The sequence below is a fragment of the Anser brachyrhynchus genome, assembly GCF_964034855.1.
Source record: "Anser brachyrhynchus genome assembly, chromosome: 12".
Classification (NCBI taxonomy): Eukaryota; Metazoa; Chordata; class Aves; order Anseriformes; family Anatidae; genus Anser; species Anser brachyrhynchus.
Window position 1 is genome coordinate 5,851,303 of NC_137707.1, and position 25,362 is coordinate 5,876,664.

The 25,362-nt window shown below is 40.7% G+C and overlaps 1 protein-coding gene across 2 annotated transcripts in view; it reads left to right on the forward strand.

Moving 5' to 3' along the window:
* Nucleotides 1-25,362, forward strand: part of LOC308176580 (uncharacterized protein) — a 378,041-nt gene that overhangs the window by 345,318 nt on the left and 7,361 nt on the right. The window contains exon 8 of one of the 2 annotated variants that reach the window (XR_013938410.1): nucleotides 12,919-13,796. The exons of the other annotated variant lie outside the window; for it this stretch is intronic. The gene's annotated coding sequence lies outside the window, so the exon portion shown is untranslated. Of the gene's footprint in view, nucleotides 1-12,918; nucleotides 13,797-25,362 lie in introns of those variants that run through there. 2 annotated transcript variants of the gene reach the window in all.

Sequence of the window (25,362 nt, forward strand, 5' to 3'; positions counted from 1 at the left end):
TGGGTACTTGGCACTAGAACTGCAAAATCATAGCAGAAACAGTATACCGTCCCCCTTCAGTATACTGCAAAACAAGCCAACAAACACAACCCTTGCTTTAGGATTCCTGAGAATCTTCTTTATCTATATTTACAGAAAGAAAATCTGTCATCCTGGAAGATGATTTACCAAACCAATGGTTTTTATGGCAGTACACAGTGCTGTTTGCGTTCTAGCCTTGGTCCCAGGAGGGAGGAGGGCAACTCAGTCCAGTGCCTCGCATCTCTGCTTTACCTAATACAGATGCTGTGAACAGCCCACCAGAGTAGGAAGTGGAATATGTTGAAAAGGAAGGCTTTTCACATCACCACGAATCTTGAAATCTTTGCTGCCTAGTATATATCCTCAACAGGTAGTTTGGAAAAAGAGTGTAGAAGATGATGATTTTTGTTCTCCTGAAACTGTTGTGGGGAGGCAGGGAGTTGAACATCCCTCTTTCGTAGCCCAGGTGAGAGCTAGTTTGTAAGCCTTGTACAGAATTGCTGCTCCAGCAGCTGAATTTTAAAGGAAAGTGGCCGCAAATACATTTTGCAGAAGATGTGATCTCTCTCTGTTTCTGTTTTTCTTAGAAAAGTTTGGCAGGACTGGGCCTCTGAGAAATGTAGGATAGGATTTTGAATTCATGTGTCTTGCTCATATTTAATAGGAAACCAGTACCGAATCGGTCCTCCTGAGCTGGTGCTGGATATGCACAGAGGCAGAAAATCGTGATGAAACGGGCAGGTAGCTGTGAGCTCGGTACCTCTGACCAAGGGTGTAGGACCCCTGGCAGGGGGTGAGGGCTCACCATTTTGTACTTTTGCTCACGGGTTCTGCATGAATCCAGCTTAACTCAGGGCATTGAGCCCTGACAGAGAGCAGTTTGAAACTGTTTGGTCAAATGTTTTGTTCTCCGATTGTCGGTGTCGGTCTGTGCTTTTCTCTGTGAGCTGCTTTATGGAGTTAGAAAGACCACTTTTGTTTCCAGAAAGCAGTCAGGTTTGCTGCAGGTCTCTCGCTTGTGCTTTCGGATGGTACTGACAGTGGAAAATGGATTTTTAATTAAAAAGAAAAGTTATTAACAAATACCTCACATCAAAGCAACTGGTCTCTAACCTAACTAGCCCAGGATGCTTGCCCCTGCTAGGCTCCTGGACAAACACACTTCACCACTGTGATCTTAAGAGGCTGTAGTATCTTTCAGACAAGCTCATTCCTTAGACTTAATTAAAACCTAGTTCACTCCTTTATTCAATTTATGAGGCCTAGCCAGTAGGATTAAGCGATTACAGGCAAAAAGCCCCATTTGTGAAACACTCATAAGCTCAAGCTGCTAGACTGCTCAGTTGTACTCCATTAAATTAATAAGGAATGAATAGACTGATCCATTATGAATAAAGCTGTGGGGAGCCTCAGCATTGCCTCAGACTCTCTGCACACTCCTTAGAGAACATTTGTGCAAAATGATTATGTTCATATTCATTCAATTGGAATTCTATAAAAGTGGAATGCATAAATTACTCTAAAGATGGGGAGTTTATCTTAAACATTAACTATGTGTGTGAATTAATAAGACTATTATAAAACCATTAGCATTCAGTGTATTTACCTACGTATGCTGCATACCTAAACTAAATTCAACAATTGTTCCTAATTGCTATTCTTGTTGTGTGATCAAGCTGTGGTTCATTTTCCTGTGTAGTCATAATATTTATGAATTAGGTTTTCTGTTAAAACTTTTGAATCCCCCTTTCCCAGCCAGCTTTACATATGCTCCTATAGTTTTTCAGAACACCATAAAATACCGGACTATAATGCACTGGGAGATGAAAGATAAGAGATGCTTACAGACACTGAATAGCACCTGCGAGCATACGTGCTGTCAGCCAAGCCTCGGTCTGTTATAAAGTAGTGGGGGAGGAAGGAGGCTAGCGACTCCTGGGTCATTCTCCCTGAATTTACTGCTGTCCTGCAGGACGCAGCAGAAATTGCAGAATACAGAGGGGTGCAGGATTCATCCACCAGCCTTTGTCACGTCGTGAGCATGCAGAGTCTGTTTCTCCTGGAAGAGCTCCAAGTGACTTGAAAGGTAAATAAATGATTAAAAAAAACACAAACAAACCAAAAAACAAACAAACTAACTAACAAAAAAACCCATGAGAGGGTAGGTTGGTGAAAAAAAAAAAAGGCAGGTTGTAGAGGGGTACCACAGGTGTGATGATAAGGCTGTAAAAGCAAGTGCTCAGGCAGTGAGTAGAGGTGTGCTGCAGGATGAGGGAAGTCAGGACAGACTCTTAGAGCAGGCAACTTCTGCTCCTGTCCTGCATCTCCCTTTGTGTCTTTTGACATTCACTCTGACAGAGCAACCACAGTAGTAGACCTTATGGGGTTATTGACTTAATTTGCCAGGGATTCAGCTGAAACAAACAAAAAAAACAAACACCCCCTGCATCAGTAGGACCGATTCAATGTAATCACAATGAAATGGCAATGAGGGATATCTAGGCATGATGTTATTTTCGATGCTGTTCCTAAGCAGAGCAAGGAAGTTACGTGTTAACATAGGTTAGCTAGCACGTCTGACCTTCATTGTTCCCAGTGGAAACAGTGACAGTCTATTAGTCCTCCACAAGGGATATCACTGTCTCTCAGCAGCTCTGAAAATCCCCCAGGACACTCCTGGAACAACAATAATTCAGCAAGAGTTCACACAACGTTAGAGCTCTGTGAAATGTTTGTAACAAATCTTGCCTGGATTGAGAGGGGGATGTGGTAGGAAGGGGGAGAAGGATTGGTCTGAGCTCAGCCGTGTTTCAGAGGAAACACGAACCTTCCCAGCAAGTCTGACCAGGTGGGAGTTTTGAAATCTTACTAGTTATAAAGGAAAATCTTACTAGTTTTCTTGAAATGAAATCGCCAAATAGATAAAAGAAAGGGGCAATCAGGTTTTTACTTAATCTTGCTTCTGAAGTAGAAATATCAACCTCAAAATCTGAATGTTAAAATGAAAGACAGAATTTAAATGAAGAAACTTGTAGGGACTAAAAGTCAAAGAGATTTTCAGCCGAGCTCTTAGGAAATGGAGTGACAGAGTTTTAATACAGCTGGTACAAAGAGTAGTTGAATCAAGGTATGATTGCGTTGGATGCCAAAATAATGCTATGTATGGATAAGTAAATGTATAGAAAATTTTGACACATTAAGTGGCTGCTAAAATCTTTTCATGGGTGTACTTTCAGCATATAAGTGTAGGAGTAAAGAAACACTTAGGTCAACTGCTGGATTTCTTAGACTTGATCTTCAGTTACACTATCCTTTGTAGTGTCCTTTATGGCAGCACATTATATCTTTCAAATATTCATACACGCTTCAGCCTGTAGCATGCTTGTGTTGTGTCTCCTGGCCTAAACTGGAGCAGAGCCTGGTGGTGCTCGCAGAGGGGAGAGTGATGCCTGTACGTAGATGTCCTGATCCAGCACTCCAGAATTAAGGAGATACACAACATGGATAATCTCTACTTGCTGTTTCAGAGGTCTTTCGATTGGGAGGTGTATCTCAAGACACAGAGTTAACTGATGTCACCAGGGCCCTTGGATGGCTTAATCCAGGCTTGACAGGATTAATAAATGAATTCTTGACTGAGCCTGCGTGTGAAGTCTGTATTGAAGAAAGGCTTTTTCTTTGGCCCAACTCCAAAAGAAACTAATCATCATGAACTTCATGCAGATTTACGATCATTCTTTCTATAGAAAGGGCCAGCACTTCCTCACCGTAGTGAAAAGCCTGCAGGAAGGAGAAAGCCAAACATACACAGAACAAACGTGGTATATGGGTTTGTTTCCTTGAAATCCTTCCCTTGTATTTTCTACTTGTTCACGGAAAACTGATGTGGGAGTGCTATCATGTATTAAAACAGATAGAATCGTCGTGCTCATCTCAACTCCAAGAGACAGAAATATCATACAGCCTTATTTTTTCAAGAGAGATGATATCACTAAATGAAGTGATAAGAAAGAAAGTTACTGTGATAGTACAAAATACGTCCGCTGGCTGCCTTCAGCAGAGCGATCTTTTATGTTCAAACTATTACTCACAGTACAGATTATTCAAATGCTGTTCTTCTATGGTGCTCTCTTGGATGATCTATGAAGGCTGTAGAAGTCAGCGAAAAGAATTGTATCATTTCTGATTGTTCCTAAAAAATCGTAGTAAAATAATGTATTTATAAAATTTCAGAACACAAATACATACACATATTGGGAATACAGTATTATAGCAAGGGTTTTAAAAATGCTGTTTAATAATCTGATTTCTAATAAACTTCTAGAATATGCAGAAAAAATATTGAAAAGCTATATCCTGCTCATCCAGGATTTGGGGTTTTCTTCTTCTTTTTTTTCCTTTCATTTATTTTTTGGTATTTAGAGGAGGTTGAAAAAGGTTTTTGCAATCTATTTCCAACATTGGGTTTTTAGAAATGCATTGATTTGTTAGATTATCTCCTGCTCATAGGATTTTGTTAGACAAGGCTGAGGAACAGTCGTTAAAATGAAAGCCAGAGCTCTTTCACAGAATTTTTCCCGGGTCTCGATATAGCTTTTTGCCTTTTCTTCCTTTCTTTAATGCTAAATTTTTCCACATTAAAACATGATTTTCCTGCCTCTTACATTAAAAGGATGTAGTGGCTGGGCAGAGGTAAGGCAGGGGCTGTTGAATTCATTCATTTTATAAGGAACAAACCAGTGGTCAAAAAGCTCCAGTGCCTATCCCAAAAGAAGATTAAAATCACTTGGCCAGCCAGGCAATGCAAGATGGCAGCAAGTCTTCTGTGATCCTTGCAAGTGATTAGTGTGTTGCTGGTACCAGGGGGACTGTTAATCCTTGTGACTTAAACTAAGTAGTGTAACTACAGATGTTACTACTTTGTAGATCCTGCATTATTTGGATCTCATTAACGTGTGACATGGTTTATGAGCTCCATGATATGTGGTGTGTGAATGGGTACACAAGGACAGGGGGTGCCTCCCACTTGGGGGGCTGTGTAAAGGCTGAGTTCATTTGGTGCGCATGCAGGAAGGGTGGGCATAAATCTTCTTAACTCAGGAGAATTAAGAAACCGCTTGCTTCTTCCTTGTCCTTGCCTCAGAGGCTAAATGGGATGTGTGGTTAAAGCACAGCAGCAGCTGGGATTATGTTCCTGGTGATGGTGTTCCAGTTTGCTGGAACATGCCGCTGGAGCCGTTCTCTGGGCACCAGGTAGCCTTTGTCTCCTGCAAAAGCCCTTGCACCAGCGCTGATGCTGGACACAGCATTCTGTGTGGTCCTGAGTATCTGCAAGGGTATTGAATAATGACAGGTTGAGGGAAAGGTGCTTACTAATTGACAGTGCAGGAGGGTGGGGTCCTCTGGAGACAGGGTTGTCAGGACACAACCTGCTGGTCAGAGGGATGCTGCAGTGATGTGTCTGTTAGGAGTACAGAACTTTATACTGCTTGGGTCCCCTCGTCCCCCTCTGCACTGACAGCTGTGGGAGTGTCTCCGCTATGTTTGATTCAAACTGAAAATAGCAATTTAACCCCTGTTCCTCCGTCGTACACAACAAATACTGCCTTGTAGTGTTGATGATCCCAGCCTGGATATCATTTTTCCTTGACATGAAATCTAATATCAACTCTTTGAAAGACAAATTTGATAAATGGTGACAGCAGATACCGTGGGTAACACCTACACGAGTATCTATGTTCCAGGATATCGGTTTTTCACATGTTGTACTGATATTTATGGGTTTTGTGTGCTCAGAACTCTGCTACCACCACGACATGGAAGCAGAAACAGCCACTGTACATGGAAGTGATGAGTCGTTTCCTCCTGAACTCTACATAGATGGGTGTTTGTTTGACAACTTGTGGAAAATGGAGCAAGAAGATGTTCCTAGTGGTGAGAGGAAGAGAGAGGCTTTTCCCTTTTTGAGCTCTATGGATCACTTGCATTTCTTAAGCTGCTGTGATAATACATTCCTGTTTGTCTTCGACAGAGATTCCTTCCTTGACTCAGTGAAGCAACAGGTAATGATACGGTTACACTCGTTAGATTTGACTTCGGATGTTTGCATTCCAATGTAAACATATCATATAGATATCTGCCCCTCAAAAACAAGCAAAACCTCAAAGAATAGCACCGCCCATGTGTTTACACGACAGGAGTCCTAAGGAGGAAACCAGTCATAATGTTTGCTTTCTGGGATGTATATACTTAAGTACATGATTAGCCTGGGAAACTAAGAGAGGCATAGAAACTCAAACCTGGCAAAATCAGCCTCCTGCCTAAACGACAGTCCTCAGGAGTGCAGTCTGAAACTGAGATGGAAAAGGGGGTATTTAAGGTGCAAGGAGCCAGAAGGGTTGTCCCAGGAGCTGGCACTGTTTTCTTTTGTAATGTTCGCCGTAGTGCTTGCTGAAGAACAAATCTGTGGGAAGAGGGTACTGACCCCTTTGATTTTAAAGTGGGTCTTGAGTGGGTCTTCTGACAGATTGACTACTCTGTTAAAAAGTAATTCCCATGCAAGCACAATGCTGCCAAGGTTGAGAGGGCTAAAGGTCAGCTTGGTAATAAATGATATATATATATAATAGTCTAGGAAGAAGTTCTAAGGTTTTCCCAAGTTTGAACAGGGATAATTGGCCTGTTTGGTAATTTTCCATTTCTTATAGTATCTTGCCTTTTTTGGCCAATTTGCCCTCTTTTTACATGTTGCATTTTGGCCAGTTTCCCTAAAAGCCTGCTAAATACTCTGCACATACTAAATGATTGCAAACTGAATGACCACTTAACAATGACTTCACAATTTAGTTTGCATCTAGCTCTGCATCCCATAGTGCCAGCACGACTGGGCTCAGTACCATGCCATGCCATTCCCAGTGTATTGACATTTTGTTGTGCCATGGCTATATTGCGAATTAATGGATGAAGCTGCACTGTCTCTTTTGGTCTGCAAGCATGTAATTCCAAAGAGCAGTATCCCCCACAGGGTAATAAACTCTTTAATAACAGTAATGTAGCAACCACAATCATGAAAAAAGTGATTACATTCTACATAAAAATATAAAAGCTCATTTGATCCTAAGGTCCCCACTGGCACATTACCTGGACTTTTATTTAAAATATAACATCTCTTACTTACATCTTATTCAGGTCCTTTGTTAACACTAATATAAAACTCCAGTAAAATTGTCATTGGAGGAATTTAATAAGGAGTGGGTATGGCTCAGTGATCCATGCTGCTAATTCTGAGTTCTTCCATCAATCTCATCTGGAAAAGTGTGAAACACTCTGTTATAGCGTTTCATTACTGAACCCCACTTTGCATATGCAAATGGAGTGAAGGTACATAAGATCCCTTCTTTAAAACCTGGGCTCTTTCCTCTCCTAAAATAGGAATGCTTCTACCATCACGTCTCATGAAATGTAAGAGTCCCTTCTTGTCTGCTGGCTTGCTCTCATTCATGATGGTGTTTTCCTGCAAATCCACACTAACTCCAAGACTCTAGAATGACACCAGGGGATTTTCTTCCATGTGTATGTCTGGGGATCTGAAAGCAGAAGCTAGCCAAACCCTACTCTGAAGTCTACCTTGCTGTATTTCTATCTAGGCTAGGAAAGCAACCCTGCTAAATATTGCTTGCCTCCCAGATATATAGATATATATATAATATAGATAGTATAGAAGTTACTGAGCCCGTGGGCAGACTTCAAAAGAATCTGAAATCCAGCAGCAAATTTTTGCTCTGTCCCTTCTTGTAATCTGTACAGTTGAGCAGAAATCTATTCAGACGTTTCCCATTTCCTCCTTTTTCTGTCAGTACCACATTAGTTCCTGTTGAAGGCTCTAGCCTTTCTGTCACGTCCCCGAGGAACGAATCCTCTGTGCTGTAAGTAGGAACGCATGGCAAGCCACTAGGCAGCAGCCAGTGCAGTGGGCACAGTTTTGTTCTAGAAAGTGTGCTGGCCTAGATGTGAATGGAAGGATGGGGTTTTGTAGGAGTTATATTCTCAAATCAGAGACAGATCTGAAGATATAGAAAGTGTGTTAGCAGTTAAAGGGCGTTAGCAATCCTCCCCGTGAGGTTTAGCAAGGGCATTGTGGTGAGCTTCAACGTTGTGGTAAAATAGGTTTCGGTATCCCATGTGCTGAAGTGCTGTGTGTTCTCAGAGGCCAGGGGCCTACCTTCATTTCTAAGTGTGCAAATTGATACATGTCGAATGGAAGCAGACTAATTTAGGTAAAGAAACACACTGTTTCCTACTTTTCAAGTATATGAACGTTATGGACAGTCATCCCAGGAGCTCCCTCAAAAATGTGTGTGACCATTTAACATCTATAGCCCCCCTTGCATGACATACTCCCTCCAGCAGCTGCTGAAGACATCAAATATGTCATATATGTTGTAACCCTCTCTAATCCTGTTTTTACTCCCATTCTTTGATCGTATCCAGTCTCACTAGATGTGTATGGTCAATCAGAGCTCTAGGGCAAGGATTGCCTCTTTGTCATATGTGCAGATAGGCATGTAATGCAACAGGACTGGTGTTTCTAGGTGTTAGTGCAAGACAAATACATAACAGTAATCAAGGTAATAAGACTGCCTGAAATGAATACGATAAAAAGATCATGCCTTTTCAAAACAGGAGCTGCCAAAGATCCTTCTACCTGAACAGAAGGTGACAAGTCCCTACAAAGAGAGAAGTTGTGTTGCAAATCTTTCTTGTGTTCTCCTCCATGGAGCTGACTGCAGCATCAAGAAATATTTTAAAACGCCTTTGTTTTTGAAGTGATGAGCCTTTTAAAAATAATATTGCATGGATAGCCCTAGTGAATAGGAACTGAGGGAGACACATGCTACCATGGTTGTTCTTTTACTAGTCATTGACTGGAAATGCTCACAAAAGGAATAAAAAGTACATTTGCCTTGTTAATACAATTTGTATTACATATTCATAAACCATTTTATAAAGCTCCCAAGGAAAAATTCAATTGTACTGAAAGCACATAATGGTAGAGCGGCCATACAGAAAACAGGCAGCATGTTACAGAATTAACTGCACAATGAATGAAATGCTATGTCTATAATGAAGCCATTCAGATATAAATTATGGGAGAGAAGATGAAATGTTTGTTAAGCAATAAAGCTTGCAACCGTACATGTGAAATTGAATGGGATTTATCATAAAATATTGTGGAGGATACAGGCTGAATATGTGTTACAAATTGACTGAATTAAAAATAATCCAAGGAAAGCAAGCTTTTGGGAGACTGAAAATTTTAGGAAATGAGTTCATAAGCTTTTTAGCTCTGACCCAAAGTCCCTGGGTGCCAAGAAAAAGAGAGGCAAGAAAATAAGAACAGAATAATTTCTTAGAGGACCACAGTTATGTTGTCTTAATTTTAACCTCCTAAATTTTGTCAAATAATCAGACTCCCTGTTGAACAAATAGCATCTCAGTGGAGTGGAGGGTAGAGAATTTGGCCCAACAGTGTTTGCTTAGTATGATTTACAGTGGAAGATTTTTTTCCCCTGAACTGTTTATCTCAGTAAGACTTGTTCTGAGGGCAGGATAGATGATATTTTGGTTGGACCTTAAAGAGATATGCGGTATGTTTTCCCAAAAGACCTTACCAGATATCTCAATACAAACAGTAGAGTTGCTAAAGAACACATTCTGTGGGATCCCATACCAAGCGTCACTGAAGTCCACTTCTCGAAATCACATAGCCTGTGCATTAGCTTTTACTTCCATAAACTGAAAATACTTATAGTTTTTACAACATGATAGAAATATTGTGCTTATGAACAAAAAGTATTCACAGAATCCTTAGTATTAGATTTAAAATTCAAATAGATGTTTATGAGATACGGGGATAAAAAGCGGGCAGGATAATTTCCAACCACAAATAACATTTGTAGCTATGGAAACGTAGGAGAACCTAAGAAAAAAGAGAGAAATCGTAGCTGGAGAATCTGTGCCTGAGAGGGTTAAGGGCATTGCCCCTTTTCTGAAACTTGGATGCCTTTTAGGGCCTCTCTGCCCTTCTCAAGCAGTGCACAATGGCCATTTCTCTGAGTAGTTAAACGCAGACAGAGAAGTCTGTGGAGCTTCTGTAGGAGCTTTAATGGACACGCTGGGATCCTGCAGGCAGTCTGGTGTGAAGATGAGTGAAGCCAAGTGCCACAGCCATGGCTGATGTGGTCTTTATGTGTCTGCTGACCCCAAAATCACTATTTCTGCAGGTGCGTTTCACTCTGGTGGCATTTGGATCAGGGCTGGACGGACCGAAGGAATGAACACACAGCTTTCCCCTGATTAATGCATCTGACTAACTGGTAGATTTCATTTAATCTCTTTGACCATGCAGCCTAACAGAACCCTTTCTGTCTCGCCTTTTCTTGCTATTTAATAAATAAAGGGATTCCCCTCCTCAGAGCCACATGTAAAAGCACTTTGAGTTGTTCTCCAGCAGAGTTTTAATTTCAAGAGGCAATGCTGAGCCTCTGTGGAACGGGTGCTGCTGGACCATTTACTGCAGGGCTAAATATAAATAAGTGAGGAGAAATTAACTCAAGTAGACTCCATTTTGCTTCCCTGCCAAAAGGATGCACTTACCCAGGTGAAAGAGATTCTGTGGATTTTTTGTTGCCTTGTTTCAATGGAAAAAAACACACTGAGTACAAACATACATTGGCCTCCTGCAGTGTATCAAGAGGGGCTGGTAACGTTACCCATTTAAGAAACGTGGCACGTGCCCAGCACTTTTGGACTGAATTTTATTCACAGGAATCAGGCTATGAAAACCCTCATTCCTACAGAGGAAGAAAAGCCTGTTAACTTGTCAGTCTGCATCTGAAAGGCCATGGGTTCAAAGCTGCTCATCAGTGTTGGTTGACATTCCCCTTTGGTGCCTTTGGAAGTATCAAGTTTGCAGTTATTGACTGCATTGCTGAGTTATCTGTTGTATAAGCACAATTTCCATAAGGGACAGAAGGCTGGGGACATGTTCACCATGCATTTTAAGACACGGTTGATTTGATTTTCTTTTTTCTTTAAGCATATTTCTTTCAAACTTAAACAGTAAATTGTAACAATATTATTGATTGTGTTCTGTTCATGGAGCAATGGCATCCGTTTGCTGTTTTTTTAAATGATTTGCTCAGGGGTGTGGAAAGACGTAGGGGAGGTGAAATACCTTTTTCCCCTAGAGATGAAGGCTTTCCAGTTGAGATCAGTCCCACAACAATCTGGGATCTATTAGCACCGTACCAGGCCAGGCAGATCCACTGAACATGAAGGCTTTCTCTGCACTTCAGTAAGAGACTCAGGACTTCACCTCTAGACCTTAATATTGAAATGTCTCGTTTTTCTTTGATTAGCAACTAAATTCCCACACAATCTGAATAAATCTGGGGAAGAATTCTCTGGGAGCACAAGAACTGTAAAGCTGGTTGAGGGGAAAAACATGACATATGTAATCTGCCCTGGGCAAAGAAAATGCATCAAGTTTTGAAATACTGCATGCAGGCAGTTGAACAGAAAGTGAATTGTGGACAGAAACACAACATTCAGTTGCTAGAACAACAGCGAGGATGTCTCATTCAATTCTGTCTTTTTACTGTTTACTTTACATTATTGCAAGTGAAGAAGCAATATCACTCAATGAGGCAAATTTCATTCTTAGATACATGCGCATAATTATCAATGACCTTTTAGATCTGAGAGAGAATTGATTTTGACGAGAGCTGTACCTTCTGCTCTTAGGGCAGGGTCTTGCCCAATTTGTTCTACATGCTCAACAGTCGTTATTTGCATGAGCCAATCATGGGGATTGGCTATTATTGATAGATCTTCCAGGAATTATGCCAAAGTTAGGTAAAAAAAAGAGAGAAAGAAAGAAAGAAATTAACATGAACATTTTATTTTATTTTTTTCCCAATCAGATACATGTTTCAGTAGCTCTTGCTAAAGTGGCAAAATCTACCCAGCAGGATGAAATTGATATGAAAGGTTTATTAAGAAAAGCAATTTAACAAATCCTTCAGACACAGGGGAATATTACTGTGGATAAACTAATCTGGAAAAATTAAAATCATCCTCCAAGAGCAATTTGGCTATTGCGAGATGCACAAATCTGAACCAAACCTTCTTCTAAGGTTCATCAAAATATTACTGTAATATTCTGCTATCCTGAAACAGGATTGCTGGGTTTTGTGACACGCTGTAATAGGAGGTCAGGGGACTCTTATGACACATGTATGATGCCCACATAGCAGAAGGGAGAAACAGGGAGTGCTCAAGCTCGTGTGTCTGGTAATTTTGGGTGCCGTGATTAAATGCTGAGTCCGGCGTCACTGGAAGAATATCTGTTGGGCCCAGCAGGAGCTCTCAGCTCTCTGACTCAGATGGAAGAGTGCTTTGTGTCTTCCTAAATGAAGGTCCAGATCCTGCTCTGGATGGCTGACTGTTGTGTGGTGCGTGCCAGAATCTCCCTCTGGCTTTAGGGAAAGCGGTAGGTACTCTGCGCCTACATGTCTCTACTTGTTTACGCAAAAAAATTGGCTCCCAAAATTAGCGAGTGCTTTTCAAGAATTTTGTCCAAACAGTTTGCTGCAGTGAGTCAGTAGCAGAGGTATGAATAGAGCCCAGGGCTCCTCACTCCTGGCCCCGTGCACTAACCACCAAGACCATTTACTTTTCTAGCCAGGGCCAGAGAAAAGATGTGAAAATACCACAGGCAAAATTTGTTTTTTTGCAATTTTTCCACTCAGTTTTGCAGACTCAGGAGGTTTGGTTAGCTTTCCACGTTGAGCGAGGGCCTGATGTTGGCTTTGCTGTGGAATTTTTCATTTCTAGGTGTATGAAAGATGAGTCTTTCCTCTTGCTTTCCCCACTGTCCTCTGTTTGAAGGAGAGCGGAGACGTACGTTGAGTTCTTTTCCCTTTGGAGATGGTAAGTGGGACAGAAAGATGGGTGAACAAGGAGAATGGGGGCACGGTGCACATGTGATGGGAAACCTTGCTGGCCTCAGTCTCAATCGTGAAGAGAACAAAGAGGATGGGGCAAACGGGCAGGCCAGGAAGAGCAAATGGCTGACAGTCCTGGTCCGTGCTGTTGATTACATCCTCTGGTGATCCAGTCGGGGAATCAACAGGCTGATTGTGCCCAGTCATTAAGGAAAGGCATGTCTGTAATTAATGGCAAAGGGCCTGATACAATAAAAGGCATGTCTGCCTTCTGCATTGCAAAGCCCACATAGGGCTGCAAAAGACGCCAAAGAAAATCAATGTTAAGCAGCTTGTATGGATTTGTGCAGGCCTATACAGTGCCAAAGTCCAGACATATTTCTCATTGAGCTGAGTCCTCATATGTTTTATTTATAATTTAATGCTAAAATTTATGAAGGAGATGCATGGCAGAGGGAGAGCCCATAATCTTGTCATTTCGTTTCTTAAAGCAGCAGCTACTAGGTCTAGGAAAGAGTTATGTCCTCCTTCTTCTCTCTGAATCCCCAGCATAAAATGTAACCCAGTAGAAATTTTTTTCACTCCGAGTTTGTTTTCACTGAATCGGCTGTACAGCTGAGTTGCCCATTGCTTGTCAGGCAGCAAGTTTCTATCAAAGTCACTAACTGCCAATCATTTGCTCTAAACTAAATCACTTGAAATGTTATTCATCAAGCATGCCATGTTACATTATAGACTTCTATAATTCAGACACTTAAGGTATGAAAGAAATGAATTTCCTGTATTATTTTCCATAAAAACAAGTAAACAGCACTGGGTGCCTTTTAAAAGTCAATTGGAGGATTGATTTTAATTCAAATTGTATTTCAGAATAGTTCAAGCACTCACCACTTGAAGCTGTAATCTTGAGACTTTAAATACGGATGCTATAATTTCAGAATGTCACATGCTTTAAACATTTGTATTGAAATTTAAGCCATTGCCATAAGATAATAAAAAGAGCGTACATTAAAATGTATTAAACATGACAGCAGCATTCACAGCCCTGTTTGGAGGGAGGAAGGATTTTAACAGAATGCAATATTTAGCGGTCTCTTTTGTGTTGTTGTGCCACGATGTCAGAATTACATTTTCCCTGAAGCTGTGGATTGGGCTTTCCCCCCTCTGACATCAGCCACATTTGTATTATGAAGCTCAGATGAAACAATAAGGTGCAGGGTTCCTGCTGGCTTATATTCAACCTGATCAGCACTGCAGACCTAGCAGAACTTAATTGAATTGTACTTGAAAGCTTAAAGTGAGGAGGCTGCCAGCGAAAGAACATAGTTTACTGCAGTGGAGAAGACCTAATGAGGGGAGAACCTCAAAATGTTTTGTTCTGTTAAATTGCCAAGAACAGGTAAGAGTCCAAAACTCACACAACACTCCTGGGTAAGCATCCAAAAGTTGCATACATTTTCATGTTCATTTGAATTACCCAAATGGCCTGGTTCAGCGGAATCTGAGCTGGGAGTCTAAGGGAAAGGGCTGTCACATGAGATGTCTAGTTAAATTTAGTTAAACGGTTAAATATTACCGCTTCTATAAGCAAAAGAAAAGAAATTTCACCTAATCCAAAACATTTCACATTTTCTTTAACAAAAACATTTGTTTCCTCTCTTATCCCCCCCTTTTTGTGCCATAAATATGTCAGTTGTTTAAAAGATGTGACTGCCCTTATAAATGTATCAAAGATAAGCTAGGTTGTAAAGGATTCAGGTTCATGAACTGTGTTTATACAGTCTATTGTTTAGTACTCATGAATAATTGATTCTTGTCCTTCCTGCACAAATATTCAATCAGATACCATTCAAATTGATAGCAGGTGTCTGATCTAGGAAAAAATGGCTATGTTCTTTGACTTGAGATGTGATTGTAATACAACACAACTTCAGCAATGGAGTACAGAGGAGTATCACACATTTCAAACGGGACCTCTTGAGTGAGAGTTTCTAATTAAAACACCATACAGTGTAACTGTCTGGTATGTTTTAGATAAGCAACCATCCCAAAGGACATTTATTACATTTATTTTTATGTATGTATATGTGAAATGGAGAAAAGGTCATTATTTTCAAAAATTGCTTGCTCCAATAAGAGCAAGAGTTACGTTAATAAAGAGTTACATCGTGGAGAGAGAAGAATACAGTTTTATGTAGATTGTCACTCTGTAGGATTCTTACATTCCCAATATTAAAAAAAAACAAACTGACTATGATTTCCCCAGACCATGTGATGACCAGGAGACATAGAATAATTGCATTATGTGATACATTATTTAAGATCCAGTAAGAAGGTGCCTGTTCCTTAAAGTGCAGATTCTTTTCAGATGAGTTACAACTTTCCTTTACTGGAAGCTTCCTGTAAATCAGTTTATACTGAAGCAAAACAAAATGTACATAGAAACAGAGCAGGGAGCAGGACCTGCTAGTGTATCCTTGAACCTTGGAGCAGTGCTCGTTTCTTGCTCAGGGAGGTTTGTTGATGTGAGCTCAGTTATGCCTGAGATGGCGAGAGGAGCTGCAGAGTGAGTGTAGATATATAACCAGAATTTTGCTCCCAGGCACATGAAAATAAATCTGAGAAGTCAGAGGTCCAATATGCTCCAACTAAAGCCAATACAAGTTTGGTCATTGAATTAACCAAGAGAAAAATCAGGACTTAGTTAGTAGTATGGAATACATAGTATTTTCCACATGTAATTTACTGATAGTAGTAGGAACTCGTTGGAAAAGAGTTGAGCAAATACCAAAAAAAAATATATATATATATACTTTATGCCTCTTCATTCTGACCCATTGCTACCCAATGCATGGATCTCCTTGCATTCTGCAAGGGTATTTTCAGAGTCACTGTTTTTTTACCTTATTTCCCTCTTCTTCTGACCCCCTGAATTTAATGCTTAAAGATACAAAATTGGAAGCTATGGAAAGAATTTTCTTGTGGTTGCCAGCGAAGACAATTTTCTCTATTTCTATATTTAAAGCACTTTTGACCTCCTTCCTATCAAAATGACTGTAGGTTCAGAAAAGAGGTTCTGCTGTATAGCATTCGTGGCCTATGCAGTCTTTGGCCATGCACATTTGCTTACCAACGTGGAAGGATAACGTTTACAGGTAGGATGAGCTCAGACCTGTCATTTGATCAATGAATGGTCATGTGAGGATTAGACTTTTTATAAACCCATTGGATTTATACATTTGAACCAGGTAGTTGATTGCAGTGGATGGTTGTTCCACATCCTTCAACTCGCTAGCTCTCATGCATTTCCAAACAAGCAATTCAGCTGCTGAGTTTTAACTCTCATTGTTTATTTCCATCTCTAATCACGGCTGGAAATTCTTGAATGGCATCAAGTATGCTCCCCCACTTCCTTCTCAAACCTTTCAGACCCATCTTACAACCCTCCATGCACTTGATCCATCCAGTCGCCCAACACATGAACATTTCAGAAAGTTGCAGCTTTCTGCTTGCAGTGGGGAGGGGATGAGGTACTGTATCTGCTATACTAGCTGCCAGAATCCAGGTGTATCGAGAGAGCTTTGCTCTCGTCGATTGAAAAACCCTTTTTGGGTTGCTTATTTGAGTAAAGCATTTCTGCTTTAGAGCGACATAAAATGAAAAAGCTCTCTCTCTTTTCTTTTTTGAATACTAAACAACTGTCTGCTTCTGAAGGTTCAAACAAGTGCTTTAGTTGTACGCTGTCTGCTCAGGATTCCTGTGCATAAAACCCGGTATTTTTAGGGAGTGCAGACCCTGAAGCCAGTAGCATGCTAAAATACTCAATCTTCCATAAATATTACCCTTCCCCTGACCTTCCTTTATTTTCCATGCTGGATTCCACTTCTGAATCTATTCATTTTGAATAGGCAGCAAAATCCTTCCCTGGAATAGACAACACAGATACACCTTGCCAGCTGTAGCAGTTCGTAATGTATATATTATTGAAATATTGGCCGTGGTTTCTGAAACCACAAACAGAATTAGTTGTACCCAGAGAAACATACTTTCTTTTGGTGGCTTGAGTAGCCAACAATTACTAAAAATACCATCCTCCTTTCTGTAATTTCAGAAGATAACATAGTATTTAGTGCACAAGTGACATAACACATGAATCAGCTCTTCATAAAATCTTTTTTTCCCATGGTATGTTAAAAATATTCAGATGGGGCAGCATACAGAAACAGCAATTTCTTTCTGTTCTCTATTAAGAGCATTTAATGCTTGCTAAAGGTTTCAAGCTTCCTGCCTTCCAGTATTAAAGTTTCTCTTTGGCCAAGCTCAGACGTGTACCTGGTCCTGCAACCGCTTTACTCGCCTGCCTAACCTTAAGCAGAGGAGTAACTGCAGGGAAGTTTCTCACTGCTTCAGGTGGCGGTGGCATACAGAGACTGTGTGAGATGGATCCTCTCTTGGAACACGCAGCGAGCGGTGACTTTTGGCACTGCATAGAGCTGAGACAGGAGGAGGCCAAAGAGCAAAGGAACTTCTATCAATGTAGCAATGGGCCTAAAACCCCAAAACAAAACTTTTGGTAAAACTTTTGGTGATCTGGACTCTGGTGGTATTCTTTGGCTTGGGATTCTTCCTTTAAGAAGAATAAATCCTCATAAGCCAGGATTTGGTGCTGTGTTCCTTGCGCTTCTTTGGTGAGACATCACCAAACAGCAAAACCATTCTAATAACCTGTGGTTGCTGGAAGGTGTATGAAGAAAACGATTATTTTTTCTATACTTAGTTTTCTGCAAATTTAAACTCCCTGAATTTACTCATTCTTTTCTCAGATGTGCAGAGCCAGCCATATATGACCAATCTGTGGAGTAATGCCTTACCTATAACAGGATACCTTGAGCTTGGGGTTGGAAGTCAGCTGCTCTGTATATTCCAATTGAACTTTTAAGAACGTCCAGCTTTTCTTCTGTTTAGTTCTCCAGGAAGATCTTAGAATGAATTAATCAATTTATTAGAAATGAAATAGCAGCATGCATTTCTATTAAACATATGCTAAATGATGATCTCTGAGAATTATAGAAAATGAAGAAAGCCCCAAAGCATGGTAGAAAATTATATGTCGTGCCTACCTTTTTAAAGGGAGAAAAGGAAGGGACCAGGAATTCATAAACCAGTCAGCCCAATAGCTATTCCTGGAAATACACTGGAACAAATCTTTAAAAAATTCATGTCTAACTATGCAAATGATAAGGAGGTTGTAAAAGATAGCATAAGATTGAAGTGGTTTGTTCTCAGCAAATGCATCTGATTTCTTTCTCTGAAAAAAATAAGCATCCTGGGGTAAAGAGAAAGATGTTGCTGAAATATCCTGATTTCAGCTTCTGTTTTTGTCTCATATAATGACCTTGTGAAGAATTAGGGAAAAAATTCCAGTAGGGAACACAATTGAAGAACTGCATTGGGCACCCTGTTTTAAATATCGAGAAGGAATATTAAATTGGGAGGAGTGTGACAAGAAAATCTGGGATTTACAGAACATGAGCTGTGAAGAAAAGTTGTGGGAACTGATAAACCTACAGAGAAATCATCCTGATAGTCTTTCCAATATGAGGAAGTTGCGCAAAGGATGGCGCTTATTGTTCTCTCTCCACTTGAGGGAATTCAAAAGAAACCAATTTAATTTTCAGTCAAGATGCATTAGGATGACTTGGGGAAAACTTTCTAACCACAAGGGGAATTGAGTAATGATGCAGACTTCATCAGAGGGTTTCCAGAGCAGGGCAGACAGATGTTAAGGGGCGTCTGGCACTGCTAACAATTCAAAGGCTGGGGAGGTCCTCTCCCGGCCCACGTTATTACCTGTGAAGAGCAACCCGAGAGTAAAGAGGAAAAGCTACTGCCAAGAGAATATGAATGGATGGCGGTTTTATCAGATGTTGATAAATAGCTCTTTCTTAGAGATGGGGCTGATACGACTTTCTGAAAAATAAAGTTTTGTCTCTTGAAACTGATGGTGCTATATGCATTTTTAGATGTATAGGAAAACAATGTAAGATGTTAGAAAGACATAGCATACTAGTGATAGACTATCACAGACTTTGTTTATGTATTGTGATAATAGGCCTAACTTCTTATTTTAAACGTCAGTTACACTGTGATCTAATAAAAGATTAGTTGTGGATTTTTTTTTTTAAGTAACTTTTACTATACTCACATACAGTTTTAATTCACATCCAAATTTTTGTAGGCCTCTTGAGACCTTATAATAATAGGACAGGAGAGAATGATGCAGAATTCATTTTAATTTGCTTGTCTTGGAATACCCTTTGCTGTTTATATTACAGATTTCAACATACATCTCAGAGGATCACAGCAAGTATAAATATCTATACCAATTTAAAAATGTACCATTTTTGGAACCTGTCATATACTCTCTGGTAAGGCATGCTATTTATCATCTTACGAGGCCCATTTTTCTTGGACATATGTGAAAAAATCTGTACAGCTCATGTACAGGATCCCAAAAGCTGTAACTGGGAGCATAACGTAAGCCCAAAGTGCTCAATTTTAAATGCACCTTGCTTTTCTACAGCATTTGGCTGTCTGGATCTCAGAGTGCTTTCAAATTTGAATGAGGTAAGTTCACAAAGTTCCAAAGAACGTGATAGTTGTTATTGATTTTATGCCTATTATTTAACAACATTATCCTCCAGTGAAAATGCTGGTGTTAAAATTATTACCCACCTTGATTCCGCAGCCCAAACTGAAAATCTAGTTACGTGTCTGAGGTCACCAGAAAGTTTATTCTGTTTCTTCCTCTGCCTGCTTACCTTCCATCACTTTAGTATCGATAAAGAAGAATACAAAACCAATGGTGGCCGGTCTCTGAGCTCAGTTTTCATCGAAAGCCAGCAGGCATCAGCTAATTCATTCTTGTCATGCCTCTGCCATGCTCAATACGCATTTTCAGAAGTGGCCATACTTCATTTCAGGTGCCTATTTAGATGCTCAGTAACCTTAGCATGTGGAAATGATGCATCTGCTCAGGTTTAGGATACTGGGGCTGTAAGGCACGCTTTGTCTTTGGGGCAGCAGGGACAGAGGCTCTGCAGACAGCCCTGCCACTCGCACCCCTGGCTCCCCACTGCCAGTGGCAGAATGGCTCTAGAATCCACATTTCAACAGAGATTTCAACAGTTCTTGATCACTCTCGATGAGTGTTTAGGTACTCCCAGAATTATACCCCCACAACACATGCTGTTGAATAGCTGAGCTGTAGAATATTGCTTTGGTCTGCTGTCACTTGGCTGCTTGCATTTCCACTTGCTCATCAGCAGTGACCTGCCTGCAGTCTCAGCTGGCTGGACTTAAAAAGTTCTACCACTAACAATAATCAGAAGTACATGAAAGGAAGTATATATATTATATATATATGTATGTTTTGTAATGGTAGAGCTCAGATGTGCCGATCTTTTAGCTCATTAATGTTAAACAATTATATATTGCACTTTTATAAGGTAAAAAAAGGAAACTTCACCTAATCCAAAATATCTCACAGTTTCTTTAATAAAAATATTTCTTCTTTTATCCCCCTCACTTTTTTTTTTTTTCCTGCCATAAAGGTCATCCTTGCTATGTCTGTTGAGATCCCTGGCAAACAAAAAGTATTAGAGCTGCCACTAAGTAAATTAAATTGACAAAAAACATGTCTAAAATGGCTGGCAGACTGCTCCCACTGGGTTATTTTATGCTATGCCACAGATATTAAACAGTTAAGAAAACCAATTAGCATCAAGCAAGCATACAATACCATTTTGTTCCGTAATTCTACCTGTCACTTTTTTATTTCCCATTTCATTCTCATCTTTCTTCATAATTGGATGCAAAAATGCTAAGCTGTAACTACTTGTGCGAAGAAAGATGAGAGACAGAATCTGAGCAGATCAGCGTGTGTATCAGAAGCTGCGCGTTGTGGAAAACCAAAATCAGTTCAAAAGTGATGATTCAACCAATAATATACGGTATGATATATGTAACGAACTGGGAAGCTGAAAGAGCTGAGCCTTGGGTGGCTTAACTGCTCTAATAGATGCTGTGTTTTACAGACCAATGCTTGAACATCTGTATTGGATAGTTTCTGGTGAGGAAACAGCAGTAGCCATAAAATACTCAGCAATATCCTATATATAACAATGAAGGTTTGAGGACAAGGACACTAGGTTATGTATTTCATTCTTTTGCTTTACTGAGAACTTGAACAACAACACAAAGCAGGCGGACAGGCGACTGATGTAATGTCTCCTTTGACACAGATTGCATTCCAACGTTTTTAATAACTCATTTTCCCAAGGGTGGGGTGATGGGGATGCTTTAAATATTCCCTGAAGTTTTTTTTTTTTTTTTAAAAAGACATGCTCCCAGCTTTCTGGTAGTCTCCGGCACTTTGCGTGCAGTCCCCTAGCCCCGAGGAACCCAGCTCTGAGAGTTGGGTGCCGGCTAGCTGAAGGGCAGTGATTTTCAGTGCTATTTGTCTTTTAACGACGGTCTGGAAATGAGCAGATGCTGCTGATTGCACAGTGATGACTGAGGGGCGGAACAGCGGTGGAGGAGCACCCATCTTCCCCCTTTCAGCTTGGCCTGAGCTCGCAGCAGCACAATGTAGACAACATAATTAGGGCGCACAGGTGCCTGTCTTTTGCACAACTGCTTCTTTGGCACTGAATTCATGGTTTAATTCTCACTGGCTTGCAGGTTAAAAGCACTGGATGATATCAGTGGGGACTGCCAGGTGCTCAGGATCTTTTCAGTGCCAGACCAGAAGTGATCCATCCGTAGTCATTTCTAACCGTTTGCATGAACGTGGTGGTGTGATGCACGCACCAGGAGACTCATTCTAGCTCTTCCCACATTTCGTGCTTCTCTTTGAAGTGGTTCACAACTCATGTGCTTACTGTGGACAATTTTCATCGTTAGTGATGCAGCATCCCATTGGTCCTTGCTTCCATCTCCGAAGCTCTCCGCAGAGATTTCTGCTCCCTTATCTTATTCTGGAGTGGACTGAGCCAAGATTTGAGCGCTTCCCCAGCTAACTTCTGTTTATGGTATATTTACTAGAGTGAACAGCCTCTGCTGTTTATTACAGCCAATGTGTGTTCAAGTTACACTCATCACAGAGCTGTTAGTCAATGTTTGACTCCGCACAGATATAGGAGGGGGCATTTTCAATTACTTGCAAGGATGTTCTGGATGGCTTGTTTTTTCCTGTCTCAAAATTGCCAGGTGCTCTGAGTCCTTCCCAAAGCTGTAGAAATTTGCTTTGCACTGCTTAAGACTTATGCTTGAGGCTTAAAGAGATGTGTGTGGTGTTGCTGTAGCTGTGCTTACACTTGTTGCACTGAGAACTCCGACAGGGATAAAGCTACCTTGGAAGATGCCTGCAAAAGCCAGAAGAATCAGTATAATGTCTCTGGCCTTTGACTGGGTTTGCCTTTACACCCTGGTGAGATGAATTTACCTTTCTCAGCTGTGTATTGATGTGATACATGTTAATTCTACAAACCCACGTTGTCTGCAGAAGCAGCCTGGCATCCGTAGTACCTACACGATATTAGGGGCTCTGATTGATTGTATCCTGTATTACGTGAAACACTTTTTGGCTACCTATAATGCAGTATGGCTATGAACAGATTCTGCTCCCTGCAGTTATGGGGAATTGAGGGAGGAGTGCACAGGGCCTAGACAACTTCATGGAGAGGTTTCCTCACAGACAGACTGCAGGCAGATAACTACACCTGTACCGAAATCTTGTAGTCTTTCACACACTCCTGCTTCTGCCTTGAAACACGCTGGTGAGTATGGCCAAGTGAACCAGGAAACCCAGCACACGCTGTGTTGGTTTCTTCAAGCCTACACAATCCCAGGCATTAAGCTAGCCCCTCTCGGGCTGCATTTCCAAAATGAGACTCCTCAGATAACTCCCTGTATCCCTTTAAATAACAGTGACTTCTTCAGTAACCTGCTTTTAGTACAGATATTATACTTTTGAGGTACGTAGTCATTGAAACTTTTTTTTTTTTTTTACATGGGGAAAGCGGCAGGGAAGAAGATCCTATTTGCTTCTCTGACACACTCTGAAATCCTCAGGGCACGTGGCTGAAGGCACTTGTTTATTGGTGGCATTTTCCAAATATACTTTGCTCTAAGTAACGTGTTCTTAGGAAGTGAAGTTTTGTATGTATGAAGTTTTATTGCTGTAGCTCATTCCTGGAGTATGTAACTGGTGGATTTGTGATTTTTCAAGGAACAAAAAGTGTTTCCTTATTTCTAATATAAATATATATATATATCCAACATTGTATTTGCAAATATTGAGGATTAAAAGAATATTTTGTATCTTGGCCAAAGGTGCCTTTGACAAATTTGCATCATGTCTTTACTTCTTTAATTAACTATTTCAACTGTTTTTAGCTCCTGTTTCTGCAGTTTTACTTCTACTTCAACAACTTGCGCTGCACTGTAAGAAGAACCTCCTTTCCCTGTGTTTTTTAATATAGGTTATTAAATCTATATATGCTGCACAGTTCTAAAATGAAAATTGATTACATGATCATTAAGGAAAAAGGATTACATGGTTGCAGGTATACTGTGCGCCTTGTGGGACAGTGGGCACTCGAAACCTGAACAGGCGTGTTTGGTGAGCGGGCGGACAGATTCTCTGACGGTTTGCTGTAGCAGTAGCATTCGGACATGGGAACCAGCACGGAGGTTGTAATTGCATCCAGAGGAAAAAAATGTGCCTGTGCTGTTACACAAGGCTGTTGTGCCAAGCTCCGCCGTGTTCCTTTGGTTAGCACTTGGAAAATAGATAATGACAGTTGGTACTACAAAGCACATTCATTTTGGTGGAAAAGCTTCTCAAAAGGATTTAGCAGAATGAGAAGCATTTGAGGTGAATCCGTAAGATCCTGCTGTTCACCCTCTCCCTTGTGCTGTGTGGCACTTGGGGATCTCTTTCTGCATTTTCCGTGACATCAGCCTTGTTGCTGCTCTTCCTTCCTGGCTTGCACATCTCTCTGGGTCATCTCTGCTTTATTTGGAGTGCCGAGTTTGTTCTATGCCATCCATCCTAAAACTTCACCTCTGCCAGGGAGCTCCATGAGACTGAAGGAGGATATGCTTTCCCACCGTCAGTGGGGAAACTGGTTTATCCCAAATCCATCTTTGCCTTTTCAAAACTCCCTCTTCTGGGGTTGAAAGGAACATCCAAATGATGTCTGTTCTTTGGGTGATTTAATTCTTTGTCTTTCTTGCATTTTGAAGTGTCTAATTAAAATGAATTAAAGATAATAAAAATGAGCAATAACTCTAAGACCGACATCCAGAGAGTCTGACTCTGCTATTGCTCATGTATTTTTGGAGGTGATTTGCTTCTTCTAGGGTTGCTTTGACTCCTTAGCCGGTACTGTAATAAAGTGAGAGACAGACTGATGTAGTCATAGCCACAGCTCAAAGTCAGCGTAATTAATATTATTTCACATGTAGCTTTTAATCCAAAGAATTGGAAGGGCAGAGTCCCAGTTTAACCAAAGTACATAAATATGTCCCTGACTCAAGCGTGCGAAGTCAGGGGGCTGCTCGCAGAGTTAAGAAAGTCCTTCAGTGTTTCCTGAACTGGAGAGCACTCTTTTTCCATCATAATATAATATTTTGCACAACCAAAACACAGAGGTCAGGAGGCCAGAAAATTAGCACAAGCTGTAACACTCCTGTAAAGAGGGGGGTGGGAGGGATGGGTGGAAACAAAACCTAAAACCATTCATACATTTTAAATGGTTTCCCTTCCCTCCATTCATGCAATGATATAGAACAGCTGGTCGTGAAACCTGGCCGCATATTTGTTAAATGGGAACAGATTACTAAATCAAATTTGTTGACCAATTTTCAAGTATGTGGCCTTGAGATATTAAAAAAAAAAAAAAAAAAAAGAAAAAGGTGGTGGTGGGGTTTGTATTGGCTAAAGAGGAGGGGGTGGTAAGAGCAGGCCAGTGGTATGAACATTTCATGCTGGTGGGATTTGGGTGGGGGGGAGGGAATTGAATCGCTAACTTTCGTGTGAGTACCCAGCTAAAACCTCAGGGAATTTTATATAGTGCATGTTGTCAGTATTTTAATCATCCGCAGCTGTCAAAACTCTTGTAATCCGCCTCTTCTATTTAAAATGTGTCTTCTAGGCATAAAATAATTAAAGGTGCAGGACCATAAGGTAGGCTCAGAGCCGCTGCAATGTGACAAAACTCCACATATGAAAGGCATTATTTCAGGAAGTTTTAAATATAAATTTTGT